The following is a 17,490-nucleotide window of genomic DNA, read 5'->3' on the forward strand; positions in this document are numbered from 1 at the left end:
CCTCAGATCATTGAGTCAGCTTAGAGACCAGGAGATCTGAGAAGAGTCTTGTTCGTGATATTTTTCCCTGGCATAGCAGCTTCTGGGTGCCTGTGTTCAAGCTTTTATTTACGGCCACAAAAGAGGTGAAGGCTTCCACAGTAAAGCTTCTCTGTTTAAAAATGGAAGCTGGAAGTGCTTCAGTAATAGCATGAATCCTGCAGTCAAGAGCCAAGGAAAGACCTGAAAATCACAAACTATGTGATGACCTGGCAAAAGTTAGCCAAAAGCTGGAGACCTTGCCTCACTCCTTAGGGACTGCCTGCTGAAAAGTGATGTTACCTCTACCTTACTGAAAATTATGTGGAAGAAACATTTCTGAGACTCCCAGCCAGTCACCAGAAGGGAGGGAGATCGTGGTGGCCATGGCTCCAGGACTCCGCTCACCTCTCCTTTCACCTGCTGCTGTAACAGCAGGGAGAAACTGAAGAAGAGCTCAATGTCAGTTCAAGGCCCCAGGATAGGGCTTGCTTTCTCACACTGCTGGCTCATGTTGAGCTTCTTGTCTATGAGTCACCTTGGAGGATATGACAGGTCTTAGGTAAGAAGTGAGGTTATACACTGACAGTGGTTCTTCACCGTCTCCAGTCTCATAACACATGCACCATATCAAGAAGAACTGCAGACTCCGCTCTGCTACTTCTCCCCAGGTCCACCCATCGTGGCTGCGTGCAGATTCTGCATGCTGAAGGCTGCAACTAAGCTCCTACAAAGCCGCCCAGATTAGCAGGTGTGGGTATGCAGGGCCGTGACGAAGTAACTTGATCTGGAGCTGCTGATAGTTAGTGCAGCTCTGCAAATGTCAGATGTGAAAAGAGGATCTGTGGTGATCCAGCACAGCAGTTTGCTTGCAGTTCTTACCAGCCGGGAGGAGGAACCAAAGGTGGCTTAAAATCAATAAATATTACAATCAATAAATATACCTGATGTCCTTTCATCCTTTTTCTCTCTTGGTAAAGATCCTTTTCTCACTTTTTTTTTTTTTTTCTTTCCCTGTGGTGTGTTTTTGTTGTTGTTGTTGTTCCCCCAACTTCAACCTAGTACATGGAGAAATATTCCAAATATTCCAAAGAGAATTAATCCTTTCTCTATTACTCATGCTATGTAATATGTTTCCTCCATAAAGATACAAAGATACAAATGCCTGCCTTGCCATCCAGTGATGTTTTCTGGACTACTTATATTACTATTTTGTCTGTGGAGAGACCCGTAGATTCATTCTGCCCTTTTAAAGACTAGTCTCAGGTTGCAGTCATTTCTGGATCTCTATTTGATTTGCAGGGAGCAGATTTTGGGGCATTAACCAGGCAATTAGATATTTAAGGCTGGCCTCATGAAGATGCAAAACTTTTTATTTTTATTTTTTTTGCTGCTCTTACATCACAATGATCAGAAATCATTCTGATTACTATTTGTCCAGATCAGACCCACAAAGCAGTGATTTAGGCAGCTAAATGAATCAGGATGGGGCTTGATTAAATGACGTGTCTGTTAGGTGTCAAATTTTCTGACGGCCTCAAATACTTGTGGCTTAAATAAGTCCTCTTGACTTTGGTGCATTGTGAACATGCACAGAAGCGTGTGGCTGAGTGGCATCATTTACTCCTACAGTGTACCAACAGCAACAGAATCCAGGTAACTGCACAAGCCCAAAAGGGGGACATGAACTAAGAATCACCTCAGGCAGACCCTCAATTACATTAAATGAATTGCTAATTGAAAAATCACAAGCCAAAGCCCTTCAGAGGTGGAAAGCACGTGTTCTGTGATGAAAGGATTCTACACTTTCATTTGACAGAATTTTCAGATAAAAGAATATTTCTTTTGACATTTTAATTGAAACATTTTTATTTTTACCCAAAATATCCATCCTGTACTTAAGTAGTGCCTCAGATGAGCATTGGGAAACCACTGCCTGAACACCAGGGACAGGAGCGTGTGATCTTGCCCATGGTCCTCAGGCCCAGGGAGACTTCACTGAATTGAACTCCAGTGAACTATGACCAGCTGCTATCTATAGCTACCCACTGACAGTAGGTTGGCTTTTCTTTTTGCCTGTAAATTACTGGGCACAGGTGGGGAATTTATTAGCATAAGTGAAAGTTAGGAAGCAGTGCTCCATCCCTCTCCCCACTGATGCTGCCCTGCTGCAAGGTGTTGACCTTCTCTGAAGTAGGAGCCTGTGCAGCTCTCGACCCAGGTGAAACCACTTAGACCTGTGCCTAATTTTGCATCCCACCAGGTCTGCCCTTGTGCTAAAAGTTAAACATATGGGTCATTGTTTTGCTGGATCAGAGCCCAGCTTCAAATCCTTGAAGATTTGCCTAGACAGAGCTTGTCAAATGATATGGTGTAGTTAATATGACAGTGTTGTGCTCTCTTTTCTATTAGTGACTACTTGTTGTGGGTAGGCTGTACTGGTTAGAAGCATGCATCCAGTCATCAACAGCATCTCACTAACTATCAGGTACACATCCATCAGTGGTTTCTAATTAATGAAGTCTCTTTTAGGGGGGCCTTTTTGTAGCTGATCAAGATTTTACCTTCTCACACACCCAGTGGCCACTCACAGGGACCTAAATTAGGACCAAAACTCTGAAGCTTGAGAGAAACTGTGCTTCAGCCTGGAGTTGTCAGAAGACTGCAAGCAGCTGCTGGAGGGTGACAGGGTCACCATGGTGAGCTGGTGGCACTCATGCCACCTAGGAGGTTGGATATAGCACCCTGCACCACCTGCTTGATGGTCAGCCTGCCACTGCTGCCCCAGTTATCCTTAGCTGCATAGGAGAGATCAGAAGTCGAGATTTGTATTTTGGTTGAGCTGTATTCCCTGAGATAAGGGCTGAGCTCGCAGAGCAGCCTGTGGACAGCCGCACCGCATCTGCCACCTTTCCCCACGAAGCCCACAAACATATTTTCACATTTTTTTTCCAAGATCCTCACCATTTCACCAATTTCAGATGCCATCGCACAGCCTGTTCAGAACTCACCCGGGCAGAGGGAGCTGACAGAGAAACACCACCACAAATACACATTTTATTTTACTGATTTCTTTATTTTTTTTTTCTTAGGAAATCTCAGCTGAACAAAGGGACGGGACCAATACCCCCTCCCGGAGCTGGCCGCGGGATCCCCCTGCCGGGCTCGGAGGGCACCGCGGCTCCCCCCAGCACCGCCAGGTGGTGCCGCTGCTCCGCGCTGCTCCGGACTTATTATTAAATTATTTTTTATTATTAATGATTATTTTTTAATATCTATTTTTATTTTTTTAATTATTTTTAAAATTCAAATCTTGGGGCTTACATGCAACTTACATAACTCCGAGGGACCTCTGACTCCCAGAACTCCAATTTTTGAACAGGTAGGTTTGGTGGGTTCACAGGCACGATAAACCCCTTCTCCCGAGGATGAACACGAACCCTTACCTCTGCCCACCACTAGCTATTGTGCACTGATGGAAACAAGTATGAGTGAGCAAGCAGCAGGACCCATAGCTCTCCTCAAGCACTGGCAGGCAGGGATGATGCTATTGCCCCCCAGGGTGCTGCTTGTGGGGCTGAGCAGGGTGCTCTGGGTTTGCAGGGCCCTTGGGGGATCAGGAGCTGGCTATATGGATGACAGCCGGGTGAGGGACAGGAAAAGATGCTTCTCTGCGTGCATGGTGGCAGCTGCAGTCCCGCAGCCATCCTCGCCTCTCCTATCAATATCCTTTCCCCTGAGCTGGAAAGACTAAGGGGTAATTTAGTCTTTATGCGAGTTTGGACTTTGCCTGATTACCAGCTGAGCCTGATTGCACGGCCCTGTGATCCCTCTGGGAAACAGCCCAGACAGCACGGAGGGGCTGTGGCTCCTCCTGATGATGCTGCTGCCACCGAGCCCTCCTGTTTCATTGTGGGCTGCGAGACGGGCTGCTCCATCTCCCCACCAGCCCTCTGTGCACCCACCAACTGACACCAAAGGACCAAGGTTTTCCTGAGGACCCTAAATCACATCGCACACAAGGCTTGAATGTAAATGCATGGAGCGTGCCACCAGTCTATGCCATTGCTAAGCTGTCTGCCCTGGTTTTCCATGAAACTGCAGACAAAATCATGGGGTTGGGTAGAAACTGGTTCAAGCAGCAGAGCTGAAGGTCCATTCAAGGACCATCTCAGCATCAGCTACCTCAGTGACAGCAGAGCGAGTGGCAGGTTGGGCAGAGGTGATGACCTGGGACTTGTAGGCAGCTAGCAGCTCAAGTCCAGCAGCCAACCCATCCTCTGCCATCAGCAGGGGATTGCCACTTGGGAGCACCTGGATCAGACAGGTGCAAGATTCAGATCTCCATCCATATCACCTGTTCTCCAGAGATCAGGTGAAGGGAATTTTTGGCTTTTGGGCTTGTGTAATTTTCACAGGTAATTAAAATATGGTGTGTTACTCGCTTTTTCCAGCTCATGATTAAAGTTTAAACATCACAGGTGAATTAGAAAGGTTGTGGTCCCACATTCATTTGGAGGGGAATTATGCAGGGAGATGGAGGGAAATAATGCAGAACTAGAGCCAGGAGTGCTCTAAAAGCATCCCTGCCCAGCTGAGATGTTTCTGTAACACCCTCTGTTGCACAAAGGAGTTATCACAACTTCTGAAGCTAATGAAAACACTTGACCCTTGACTTGAACTGAGACCCCTGGCTATTGATCCCAGAAAAACTTGGGAGAGTGCTAGGAGAGGGGGCAGTCGTGCTCTGCCGGCAGCAGCTCTGCCTCCTGACTGGCTCCACCTGCTTTTAGGGGCTGTCAGATTGAGCTCTGCCTCCAGCCTCTCCACATCGTCTGTGGGTGAGTAGAGATGTATGGGACTTCACATCCATTGCCTTTGGAGCTCCCTTTGCAATAAGTGGAGTCTCCCTCCTTGGAGATCTTCAGAAACCACCTGGATGTGTCCCTGGGCAACCTGCTCTGGGTGTCCCTGCTTGAGCAGGGGGTTGGATGGCCTCCAGAAGTGCCCTCCCACCTCAATCACGCTGTGATTCTGTAATATAGGGATGGCACTATTTGTAGTGAGGGCATTCTGCTTGGATTTCCCCGTAACCTTTTCAGCCTGGTATACCATGTGCATTAACACTGATGGGAGCACTCCCTGGCCCTGTGGCACTCGTGTTCACCCAAATATTTGTCCAATTTCCGTTCCAAGCACCTAAAATGGCACTAGCAGTGGGGTTTGGCAGGGTACATCCAGCTGCTGGCACCCAAGCAAGTGTCAAGCAGTGAGCTCAAGTGGAGGTGGTCTGGTGGCAGCAGGACACAGCCTGGCACAGACCCAACCCTCCCGTGGCACCGCAAGCTCAGGTAGCACGGCGCTATCCTGTACTGAGGCACAGATGGTCTGGAAGAGACTCTTGTACGTGACAGAGCAAAGCATTATATGCAATTTTGTGACAACTTTATTAGACCAAAGTGCTGTTTATTCAGCATGCTGTTTCCAAGCGTGGCTAGCAGCAGCTGCCTGAGGAAAAAGTATGGGCACCAGGAGTAGGATCACTTTGCACTTGTCAAGCTCATCTTATAGCTTTGGCACATCTCAGAAATACCCACAATGAGGAGTTTGATCAGCCCTCCTAGGACACAGCATACCCAGAGCAGGATGGCTCACAGGCCAAGCTGTTTGCTGTCCTTGCAGCCGCATGTGAGCTGCTTTCGACTCTACACCCGCATATCCCCACACATGGGTAATTTAAAGCAGGAACATCTCCAAGTTATTGAAATGCTCTGTCACAATAATTCATTGTCAAGCAGCTTAGGCTTTTGTTTTTGAGGTGAAACAAAACATTTCCATTGAGCTGAAACTCAATTTCTTTTGCAAAGTGTTTTCATTATATGTGAAAATTCAAATTGCAGGCTGCTTTGGAGAGAAGGAAAAAGTAGAATAGTCCCTGCCAAAAATAGAGACAAGCTAAGGAAGCTCAATACTCCTGGACTTCAGGTAACCCTTAGTCACCTTCTGCCTGTTAAGTTTTGATTTTATGGACTGCTAGGATTTTTAAACTTTCTTCCCTTGCAAACTGGTTGCAAAGGTCTGGCTGAAAGTATCGCTGTTCCTTGCTGTAACGAGCAAAAGCTGATGAGCTGTATCATTTTTGCCTAGCCCAAACTTCAAGTTTCTTGCTTTGGAAAGCCTGGGGGCCTGTGTTTGTTGGTTGGCCAACCAGTGTTTTTAAGAGTAAGGTCTATTTTCTCTTCCTGGTGCCATGCTGAGGGGCAAAGCTCGAGGCTCAGCCAGCTCAACCCTTGGCTAGCCAGGTGGACCTGCCTCTGGCAGCCATCCCATGGGCTTCTGCACCACGCTTGGGTTGCTGCAGGGCTCATTATCTCTGTGCGTGGCCCCCTGGTGCTGAACATAACACACAAGTGTTTCCCTGTGGACCTGAGGGAAGAGCTTGTGATGTCTCCAGCTCGCAGCAGCTTCTGGAGGAGAACCACCCTCCAGCTTCGCCCTCCTTTCTGCCTGACAGCTAAATAAAGACATGATGTTCGTTAGGGTATGGTGAGGCTCCTAGGGAAATATGATCAAACACAAAGATCAGACGGGAGCTGTAACTGAGGAGCCTGTTTGGGAAATTGGCTCCTGAGGCTCCTCGTTTCAGCTGGTGTCGTTTCAGAGCAGCCAGGTGCCCGTCGTCCTTCTGATCTGGGGGCTCATTGCGAGGCAGCTGCAGAGGCTTGGCATGTTTTCCCTTCAGGCCTGACCCCGTTAGCACTCAGAAGGGCAGGAGAGCATAAAGAGAGCCAGAAGATGACCTCAAGAGGAAGAAGGAGGCAGTGAGATGTGACTCAGAGGTGTCCAAAAACCCTTTCCATGATGTGGTGGGGGTTGCCACCTAGAGTGTGAAGTAGGAGGAGCTCTGTACCTGGAGGAGTTTCGTGTGCTCAGGTAGGGATTTGAGCTACAGTGACTGAGCATTGCCTGTGGGCTGTAGGGTGACAGCTGGATGACTTGCCATGTGCCAGTGGTAGTCATCTGAGCGTGCCCTGGCCTTATGATGGTTGTGTGATTAGGTGCTGGAGAACCCACCTTGCCTCTCCATCTTTGCAGGCCAGGCAAAAGCAAGTGGCTTTTGGATTGTCATGGGGTTTGTGCATGGTCATGTTCACTTTAGAGCTGCCCAGTCTTCTCTAAAGTGAGGAGTTGAGCATTGCTGGAAAGGAGATGTTTCCCCACACACAGACTGGAGCTGTTCATGAGTTCCCCAAGACCTACAACCATGCACAATTCAGTAGAGAGTCAGGTATTGTTTAAATGGCACTCCAAAAGCTCTAAGTAAATATGGGAAAAAAAAATGCGAGGGCCATGATGGAAACAGAAGCCCTCAAGATTTACAGCCTTACCTGGCCACAGATTATTTGAGGAGACATTCTCAAAGAACAGGTTTGTCCATTGAGGACAACCACAGGTTTTTGAGCATCTTTTCCAAAAGAAGCTGCCTTGGCCCTTGCCTGGAGGCTGGGCTAGAGAAACCTCACCCGTGATCTAGCAGTTTCAGACTGTAACTTCTTCACAGAGCTCACGTTAGACAAGGCCATAGCAAACACTCCCAGCTCAGATTTTAGGCTGATTTGATGGCAGACTCTCTTTTAAAACAGCCTCAACACCGCATGAGTTGAAGGTTATTTTTTAAATTGTGCAGCTGAATGAAAAGGAAATGACCTGTGAGGGCTTTTGAAAATTATTATTTTTTAATTAGTTGGTGAGGAGTCATCCTTGGTAAGTGCCTTGTAGCTGGCTCAATGTGGGTCTTCTGCCTGCCTTTGTGTGCGGGTACATATGGTCTCAGTGGATGTGCATAGAGTGGAAGCAGTCCTGTTCCGTAGGTCCCCTGTGCTCAGGTTTGTGTTTGTGTACTGGGAGAGTTAATGAGAACAGACTGCCTTTCTTTCCCTTCGTTCCCCAATCCCATCTGTTCAAACAAAAGGCTGAAAGGGAGAGAGAGCCGAGACCCTGCTGGTCAAGAGGGGATGGATAATAACACATATCCTTGGGCTACATTTCAGCACATGCAACCCTTTCAAGCTGTGCTAAAGCTTTTATTCAGGCAAGAGAAAGAACAACCAATATAAAATAAGTTTCTTCTTTTATTTTTTTTTTCTATTAAAAAAAAAAAGAAAAAGCTATATCAGGCCTGAAGGATGCTACATTCCGTTCTATTCCTCTAACATTTTATAAAGCTGGATTATCAAAAAAAGAGTCTAAACCAGTGCTGATTATATTTGTGTGCGTACAGACAGAGCATGGTATTGGGATAGAGCAAGAGACATATGCAGAGGGGCCAGGGATGGCTTAGAAAGTCAATTTTCACTGTGTTTGCACATGGTAACAGTTCCAGATTCGTGTAATTAACTATACATCAAAAGGGTGTGAAGGAGGATATATTCCTCTCCACCCTGGGGAATCGATGGGTACTTTGCAATTCATGGTTAACCCCCCATCCACGTATTTGTCATTATGGGCATGCCAAACAACTCATCTGAAGATCAAAATAGCTTTCTTGGGGACTGTTACAGCGGGAGCAGCACGAGAGATGGCACCTCGAGTCCCACTGTGGGCACCAAGCGTCAGAGAGGGATGCAGCCCTGGATGGCAGCACTGGTGCTCAGCCCTCTGCCAGCCGTTCCAGGGACGTCGTAATGGTTTACGGGAGAAAAATGGTCTCAAATGCCATTAGTTTAATGCTTCATAATGTCGTTGTGTCTGTTTTAAATGCAATCACAGAGCTCAGGGGACACCCAGGACTGAAATAAAAAGGAGGAGAAGAGCTTGCAGAAATGTAATGATGGAAAAGGAGGCAGGGGAATCTTTGGAGAGAAAAGAAATGAGATTCACCAATTCTTTTCCATTGATCAGGGAGCACACGAGTAGCCATTGTCGGACAGTATTCACCCCAGGAACTGATTGCACTCTAGTTGCAATAAACACAATAAAGTCATAGAGTCAGTCTTGGGGAGGAGGTGGGAGAGGAATTTGCAAAACACGGGGCCTGGTCATGGCCAGTAATTTCAAGCTAGTTTTCTAATGCTCTGCTAGCAGCTCTGCACCATTTCAGAAGTGGTGCACTGCTGATCCCACAAAATTTGTCTGTCAACCCCTCACAGTCAGGGGGTTTACTGTCCTGTATGTGGTTACCTAACTCAGGGGTGCCTAACTCTCCCTGTCTCAAACGGAGGGAGCCAGAAACAATAAAGAGGGTCAAAAACAGCAAACAAGCTGAATCTGACCTGCTCGTGCCAATAAAAATGCAAATAAACACGTTTATGAAGTGATAAGTATAAGCAGTAGTTATGCAAGCTTTGGAAATATTTCTAAGCATTTCACATCTCATTTCAATCACACAGGTGGAGCTGTTTCCTTCTGGATAAAATTCTTCCGTGGCTGGCATCTTGCACTCCAAGCTAAGCAGGTACATGCTCCAGACAGACAGGGGTTGTTTCCTTCCAGCAGTCATAATTTATTCTTCTCCAGAGTGGGACTAAAGAAGGTGTAGCCTTCTTTAGCATGGCCCCATAGCATAGGCCAGCACTGATCCTTTGTGTCCTTTTCTTCTTGAATCCTAAAAACTGGGAGCAACCTGGTCCTGTTCATTAATGCTGGGGACTAATCTGACGTAGAAAATTTGCATGATCAACACATCTCTTCTTCTCACAGGGAATCTACCTAATACATAGAGGGAACACTATGTCTGATCTCTTGTCTCTCACTCAAAAGGGGACCCCTTGAGCCTGGCCTAACCATGCACTATTGATATATGAGCAGGACATGCCTCTGCTGGATTCATCCATCAAGCAGCCACAAGAGGTGATATATAGGGATTAATGTTCTGGTGGGTGTGTGCAGAGGTTGCAAGGAGAAGGGATCGTGGCAGTAGCTGGTTTACTGAAAAGACAGAAAAATGAATGTGACAGAAATAGGGCCCTTAGCAATGCAGATAGCTATAGATCAATGGGTGGGTTGCTTTCAGCACCTCTGTTTGCTTTCTGCAACACCTATCTGTAGAAAACAAGAAAACACTGTTTTTGACAAGGCTCTGACAAGGCTGGTTGTGTTACAAGGATTTGTTCCCAGTCTCTTACAACCAAGCCAAATGTAACCCTTGAGGTTGAGACTCGCTGTGGTGGATGTCTCTGGTGGTTTGGACTGGGGGAGCTGAATTTAATCTGAAGCAGCTCGGAAAGGGTTTCTCAGAATGAGGCTAGAGAAAAGGAAACAGATGTATCTGTGGTTTAAAATTGACTTGCAGTGCCTTTCTTTGAGACGATCTAAAGCTTCTCTGGAGCAGTGACTAGAAATTTGACTGGAAAGGGCCCCTAATGCAGGGAATATTTGTCGTCTCCTGAAACACTGCCCCAATCTAGCCAGACTGTAAGCCCCCAAAGAAAACCAGAGTAAATCTCATTTGCACACACCCAACAGCATTTTCTCAGAGTTTACCAGCCAAATTGTCTGCCTATCCTTGGCATGCATGACCACTGTGTATGACCCATCACAACTGAGTAAAGAAGTGTGCAGTCCTGAGCTTTGTTTTCCTTGCAATTTGCTTAGAGGTGTGGGGCTACATGTGGTGCTGACACCAGAAGAGAAACCATAGAACATGGATCATGTGAATACATCTGAGAGGCACACAGGCAAGTTTCTTTTGCATTTCACTACTGGCCAAAAGCATTTAGATGGACTTAGAGCTTTGGGCTTAGAGCTTTCCTTGCTGAGCAATGAGAAAACTCAGTGAAGTAGAGATATTTGTTATCACAGGTGAAATAAATCCAACTCTTGGTTTAGCTCCTGACATGAAAAATAAACTAAAGTGAATATTTCTCACTGATGACCATCAGATTATTTTTTTTAATTATTATTATTTTTTGAGGGATTGTTATATAATCCCCAAATATATTACTTAAACCTGATGTATCAGCAGGCTTCCAGCACAAGGCTTTAGGAAAGCAGAACATACATTGGCATGTGTTCAATACCCTTTCTGGGAAACATCTCTTCCTTTGGCTGTCACTCAAACAGTGTTTTGCATCTTACCCACTTTCCAGGAAAATAGTAGCGAGTCTGGGGGTATAAGGATATCTAGGTCTGCAGAGGTAACATTTTGATATGGGGAAGAACAGGTGAGCACTGTGACAGGTGGCTTGGAGCAACTTTGGAATAAACTGGAGTTTCTAGCTGAAGGCTGAACAAGAAAACTGTATATTTCTCATGACAGAAATAAAATGCCTGAAAGAGGTTAGCATAGCCAGGTAGACAAGAAAAAACATGTTCAAAGGGATACATCAAAGGTATGCAGGAACTGGAAAAATCAAAGAAGAGCCAAAGGTGTTTCATGCTGGCATCAGAAGACTACTGCTTTCAATGACGCTGATGAAGCTTTTCTAATATCCAGAGATAAGTAACAGAAATAGTAGTATTGCTAGGAAAGAAATAGTAAGATTACTGTGAGTGAAATATGGACTGTGTGAAAGCACAAGGAGCAAAACCAGAGTAAGTTTTGAAAGGCTGTCCTGGGCTGAGCACCAAGGATATGATTGACAGCAGTCAAGCCGGTAAACACTGAGGAAAAAGCTGTTTACATCAGGTCTGGACTTCAGCAGGGCCCCAGCACAACTCTGTACTCTGACAAAAAAAGTCCCTCCCCAGCTTTCCTGTAGGCCCTCTTTAGGCACTGGAAGGCTGCTATAAGGTCTTCTCAGAGCCTTCTCCAGGCTGAACAACCCCAACTTCCCCAGCCTGTCTTCATAAGAGAGGTGCTCCAGCCCTCTGATCATCCTCATGGCCCTCTTCTGGGCTTTCTCCAACAGGTCCATGTCCTTCTTGTGCTGGGGGCCCCAGAGCTGAATGCAGTGCTCTAGGTGGGGTCTCACGAGAGTAGAGTAGAGGGGGACAATTGCCTCCCTCAGCCTGCTGTTCATGCTGCTTTTGATGCAGCCCAGGGCACTGCTGGCTTTCTGGGCTACAAGTGCAAATTTCTGGCTCATGTTGAGCTTCTCACCAACCAACACCCTGAAGTCCTTCTCCTCAGGGCTGCTCTTGATCCACTCATCATCCAGCCTGTATTTGTGCTTGGGATTGCCTCAACACACGAGCAGGACCTTGAACTTGGTCTTGTTGAACTTGATGAGGTTCACACAGGCCCACCTCTCAAGCCTGTCCAGGTCCCTCTGGATGGCATCCCTTCCCTCTAGTGTATTGTTTGCACCACACAGCTTGGTATCATCAGCAAACTTGCTGAGGGTGCACTCAATCCCACTGTCCGTGTCACCAACAAAGATGTTACACAGCGCCAGTCCCAGTACTGACTCCTGAGGAACACCACACACTACTGATCTCTGCTTGGACCCTGAGCCATTGACCACAACTCTTTGACTGCAACCATCCAGCCAATTCCTCACCCACTGAGGGGTCCATTCATCAAATCTATGTCTTTCCAATCAGAGACAAGGGTGCTGTGTGGGAAAATGACAGCTATTTTGCACAGGACTCGGTTGATGATGTCATTTGCCCTGCTTATCAGCCACGCTTTTATGCTCTCTCATAAGTGACCTTAAGACACAACAGACTAGGTGTTTTTGGACCAGCTAATCCAGAGACTGATCAGATATTTCTACTATTCTGTGGATATTTATTCCATGCCACTAGGTCGTCAATATCTCTTCTCCTTTTATACATGTATGGTGAACCACATCTGTAACTGGCTTTTGTGGCAGGCAGGCAAGAAGAGCTATGATGCAGCACATATGCTGTATACTCACATCATACTGTACCACCCAGTCCAGGAGTGGATATTGGTGACTTCCATCAGGATCTTCACTTCTGAGTACTTGATGAAAGGTCCAACTTTTAAATCTCACTCAATAATTAGTGAGAATTTCTGCTCTTGTAGCACAAAGTCCAGGAATAAAGCAGAGATAACCCACAGCTCTGGATCAAAACAGCCTAGGATGATAAACTGCTTGACAGCTGGCTCCTAGTTTGGTGGATAGATCTAATGATGTTTCAACAAGTTGACTGACTACAGATGGGCAAACATTGTCCTGCTTAGCTCTGCATCTCTGCTTCAGATATTACTGCCGCTCTTGGAGAAACTCAAGGAGCCACCATGCACAAAAAGAAGGAGCCAATCTGGTATAGACACTTCTGTGAGTGTGACGGTGGTATAACTTCCACTTGACAAAAATTCCCCTGCTGAAGATGCTATTGTTTTGAATGCAATTATCTTTTACAAGGTTCATCCAATCCACCTAATCATCCTTATCTTAATGTGCTTTTCCTTCCTACATTGTCACGTAAAATCCATTTCCTTTCAATTTACTTCAGATCTATCTGCATCTAGATTACTGCAACTTGGATGCAAGGTAATTAAATGTGGTTTGTCTGAGTAGAAAGGCAATGAATCCTATTACGGCTTGTTTATGCTACCAAGTAATGCAGGTTTCTCTGTGCCATCCCACCAGAGTCTTAACCCTACCATAGAAAGACTGTGTTTTAGGCCACCTGCAAGGTTCTCTGTGCATTTTGTCCTTGGGCTGTCTTCTGAGATTCCTGATTAATACAACTTGGTTTTTAGGTCTGTGGACTTAAAAATACCTATCCTACTAGGATCTGCCTCAATAGCTCATACCATGCTGACTCTCACCCAAACTTCTCTTTCTGACAGAAATATTTAAGACTGCTAACTCTGTCTTCATGGTTAACAAGGCTACAAGGCGGGTTTTATGTTGTTTGTTTATTTTAGTTATTGTTTTTACCCTTTGGCTAAGATGCAGTCTGGTGCTAGAATTCCTCTGTGGCTGATGGGACTTGACCCTGGCCTTGGCCTCTCATAATACTATGTGCTCTGGGAGCTTGTAAATTTATACTCTGAATCCTATTTTGTGTAGTACTTTCACCTTTTGGATGCTACTGAGAAGGAAGCTGTTTGGTAGCAAAAATCCTGGATGTCTTAATGATACAGAGAAGGTTTTATGATTCTCTGTAGGTCAAGCATGCACTGTAAACCCACCATTGAGAGATACTTTAACACTGATTCAAGAAAAGGTCAAGTGAGGTAAATCCACCTCTACAGAATAAGGTTCAAATCTTGGATACTGTTACAGGGTGAATGAAGTAAGGAAGTCTTGCACTGACTTATCTTGTACATTGTCTGAAGCTTCTTCATGGGTCAAGAAACCTGGTGGTTCCTTCTGAATAAATGTTTTGGTATTGATGAGTTTTGTGTAGGAGCCCTGGGTTGAGAGAAACAAGGGGTATGTGTGTGGTTCTCTACAGTTCTTTTAAGATACTTTCTTTGAAATCCATGCTTGCTCTGCTATAAGGCTAAATGGTATAGTATAGACTTTGAGGTGGTCAATAGATTCACTTTGGTTGAGATCTCTTGAGCTTGTGTTTGCTTGGGGCAATACAAGCAAGGTGAAAATCATGACCCAATTCACAGGATCTACCTATACAGAAGGTAATCCTGTCCAAGTAAGGACCAAATAAATAAATAAATAAATGCAATCCCTTTCCACCATTCTCTTGTTACATGGATTACAATGACTTCCTGTTGTAAAATCACTGCTGACTCAGTCCTTTTTACTCAGCCATTTGTTGTACAAAAGCTTTTCTGTACACTGGCTTATCCATACTGCCTTTCTCAGCTGCTTTTGTAGTTTTTTTGTATCGTTACTGAAAGGGTGGAGGACCAGAGCTACAGACAGTATTCAAGATATGGATTTACTATGATTTTACACTATGACTTTATGATGTTCTCTCTTGCTCTCTACCAGTTCTGTTCTCTCTACAATGATTACAATACCTAACATTTGATTTTCTTTTTCCATGCCACCAAGAACCAAGCTGATGTTATCATGAAACAATATATCATAACTACAAGATCTTCTTTCTGTGTCTGGCTCAGGACCTATCAGCTGCATGTGGAGTTAGAAATGTTCTTCCCTGCATGCACCACTTTATCACTCCATTTAGATTGAATTTCTTGTGCTATTTTATCAGTCTTGCAGAGTCCTTCTGCAATTTTTCATAGTAAGTAAGTCCTTGCCTTTATTATCTGGAATAACAAAATTCCAATACTTGCGTGTGGCTATATCATAGGGTGATAGAGCTCTACCTATAGAGGACACTTCTGGAAAAGTCTTGAAGCCTGTCTTAGATCCTAGAATTGCTTGAATGGGAAGAAAAACCTTGGTATGGTGAATACTGAGTCTGAAAGCCTGCGATGTGGGAAAGGGTTGTCTTTGAATGTTGTATTTGCACACAGGCAGATTCTGTTTTCTGCTCTGCTTTTCTTTTCCTTTTCTTTCTTTGTGTTTATCTTGTCTGTGAGCTCGTGCTGGGCTCTAGCCCTGGGGTTTGCAAATCTTTCTGCCACTTCTGCACACAGAATGGTTTTGAGAAAGGAGAAAGGCAGAGGGCTTCTCTGAAGGATAGATGTTGTATGACAAACCTCTTGTCTTTTGGTCCTTGTGAAAATGTTTCTGTGCCAGTCTATCCCTCTAGCCATGATTAAAGTTGTGGAGATCTCTTCTTTGTAATCTTGACTGTCTATTTAATGACTCCTTCCAATTCTCTCCTTGCCTGGTGTCTGGCTTTTTCTGGATTGAAATTGCTTATAGCCCCTGAGCAAGCTGCTGTCTCTCAGGCTTGCTGGAGCAGCATCTTTCCTTCTTCCATGCTAGCAGCTTTATCTAGCTGCTCGCATCTTTCCCCTTCCTCACTGCTCCACCTGCATATGCCCCAAGTTCACACAGCCCTCCTCATTTGTACTCTCCATCACCCTCATGCAAAATCCCTTGCCTTATGCCCGGTTTCTGATTGATGCAGCTCCTCCATCTAGGTAACCTGGCTGCTTCTGCTTTTCTTTTATCCTGCACTGCTTTTGCTTTGATTTAAGCATTTGTATTGTCACTTTCTTTCATCCCTTCCTTTAGGAAGGAGTTGTGCCCAAAGCAGCTTTCTCTGCTTCCTTTTCTCAGTGAGGAACTCCAGAACAACTGTCTCCTCTTGCTTTCTGAGTGACTCTGTGTCCTGCCACACTGAGAGCTATTATTGCACACACAAATGTGCATGGCTGTAAGAGAGCTTGGGAGGAAAAAGCACCAAAACCAGATGCATGTGTGTGTGTCCAGGATTTTTTTTTTTTTATATATATAAATTTTTAAGACTGCCTAAAGCAGCAGGGTGGGTGTGAGAAGAGTGTAACTTCTGTAGCATCACCTGCTTCCTTGGGCTGATTGGGTGGAAGTCTCCACACAGGCTGGAGCGGAGGCGAGACCAGCGCTGTCACCCTGCCTATGAGCTGCAGCACCAAACAGCAGGAGCAGGGACGGCTACAGAAGCAAGCACGGGCTGACGGCAGTGGAGGAGCAGAACATCCCTGCAGCAGCGAAACTTGTGCACCCCACAGCACAGTGAGGGAAGGAAGAGAAGAATGGAGCTGCTTCCAAACTGGTGGAGAGCAGTGGCAGGCAGAGGAGCCTGCTCTGGGGGGAGAGAGGGATCAAAGTACACAGCAGTGAGCTGACAAAAATCTGTGTTAGGCAGCCCAACTTTGTGCCTGCACTTGTGTGCCTGCAAGTGGACTGGGTCTGAGCTCTGTTACATTCTGAGCCTGAGTTATTCCAGCCCAGTGACTCAATTTATTTCTGTCTCGGCTCCTGACATTTCTCTTTCAGGTGGCTGCTGCCTGGTTTTGGGTGGGGCTGTGGGCTGGGGTGACTCATGTTTCCAAGCTCTTATCGGCATCAGTATGATGTTCTGCTTTTCTTTTCTGTCATATGGCATCCTGCTCCCCTCCTCTCCCTCCCCTCCCTCCGACGTCTCCCAGAGGAGGCGACAGACGGTCCTGTAATTTGGTTCCATTCGCTCGACTGGAGCAACACCTGCCCCCCTCTCTGGGGACAGGAGGGTCTCATCCCAAACCGTGCAAGGAGCCAAAGACAAATCTGAAGCCCACATGCAAATAGAGCCCAGGATAAAACAACACGGCCATTCTGGGCAGGAAAGGCAAAATCCGTCACCAGGGGAAGAGGCAGGAAAAACAGAATCGCCGCTGAAGAAATAAATAAGAAGTGCCAGGAGATTGTCTTTTCCTTTTGGGTCGGCTGCTATTGTGGTTATTGATCTGTCCCACCCTGGAGAATAAACCGAGAGTACTGAAAAATAATGGCTGATATTAGAACATATTTATTCGCCCTAAAAGGACTGGGTTAATTGGGTTACAGGATGGCTAGATACATGAATAGATAGATAGAATGTCTCTGGTATTTCTTCATGGCTATATAATGGAAGAGATCCATTTCTTTGTTGAATTTCATATACAACATCCTCTCCAGATCACCCTCCCCATCTCTCTCCCTCTCCCACTCACATGTACAATCTTTTTTTTTTTTTTTTTTTGTTAGAAATACAGCAAATATATCAAAT

At 45.7% G+C, this 17,490-nt stretch overlaps 1 long non-coding RNA gene across 1 annotated transcript; it reads left to right on the forward strand.

Moving 5' to 3' along the window:
* Positions 1 to 6,747: 6,747 nt before the first annotated feature.
* LOC311425147 lies at positions 6,748 to 17,210 on the forward strand. Its single transcript, XR_014686240.1, has 3 exons — positions 6,748 to 6,951; positions 9,408 to 9,472; positions 16,321 to 17,210. It is a non-coding gene; the product is annotated as an uncharacterized lncRNA (long non-coding RNA).
* The last annotated feature ends 280 nt before the right edge of the window (positions 17,211 to 17,490 follow it).

Source organism: Aythya ferina (genome assembly GCF_964211825.1).
Source record: "Aythya ferina genome assembly, chromosome: 1".
NCBI lineage: Eukaryota > Metazoa > Chordata > Aves > Anseriformes > Anatidae > Aythya > Aythya ferina.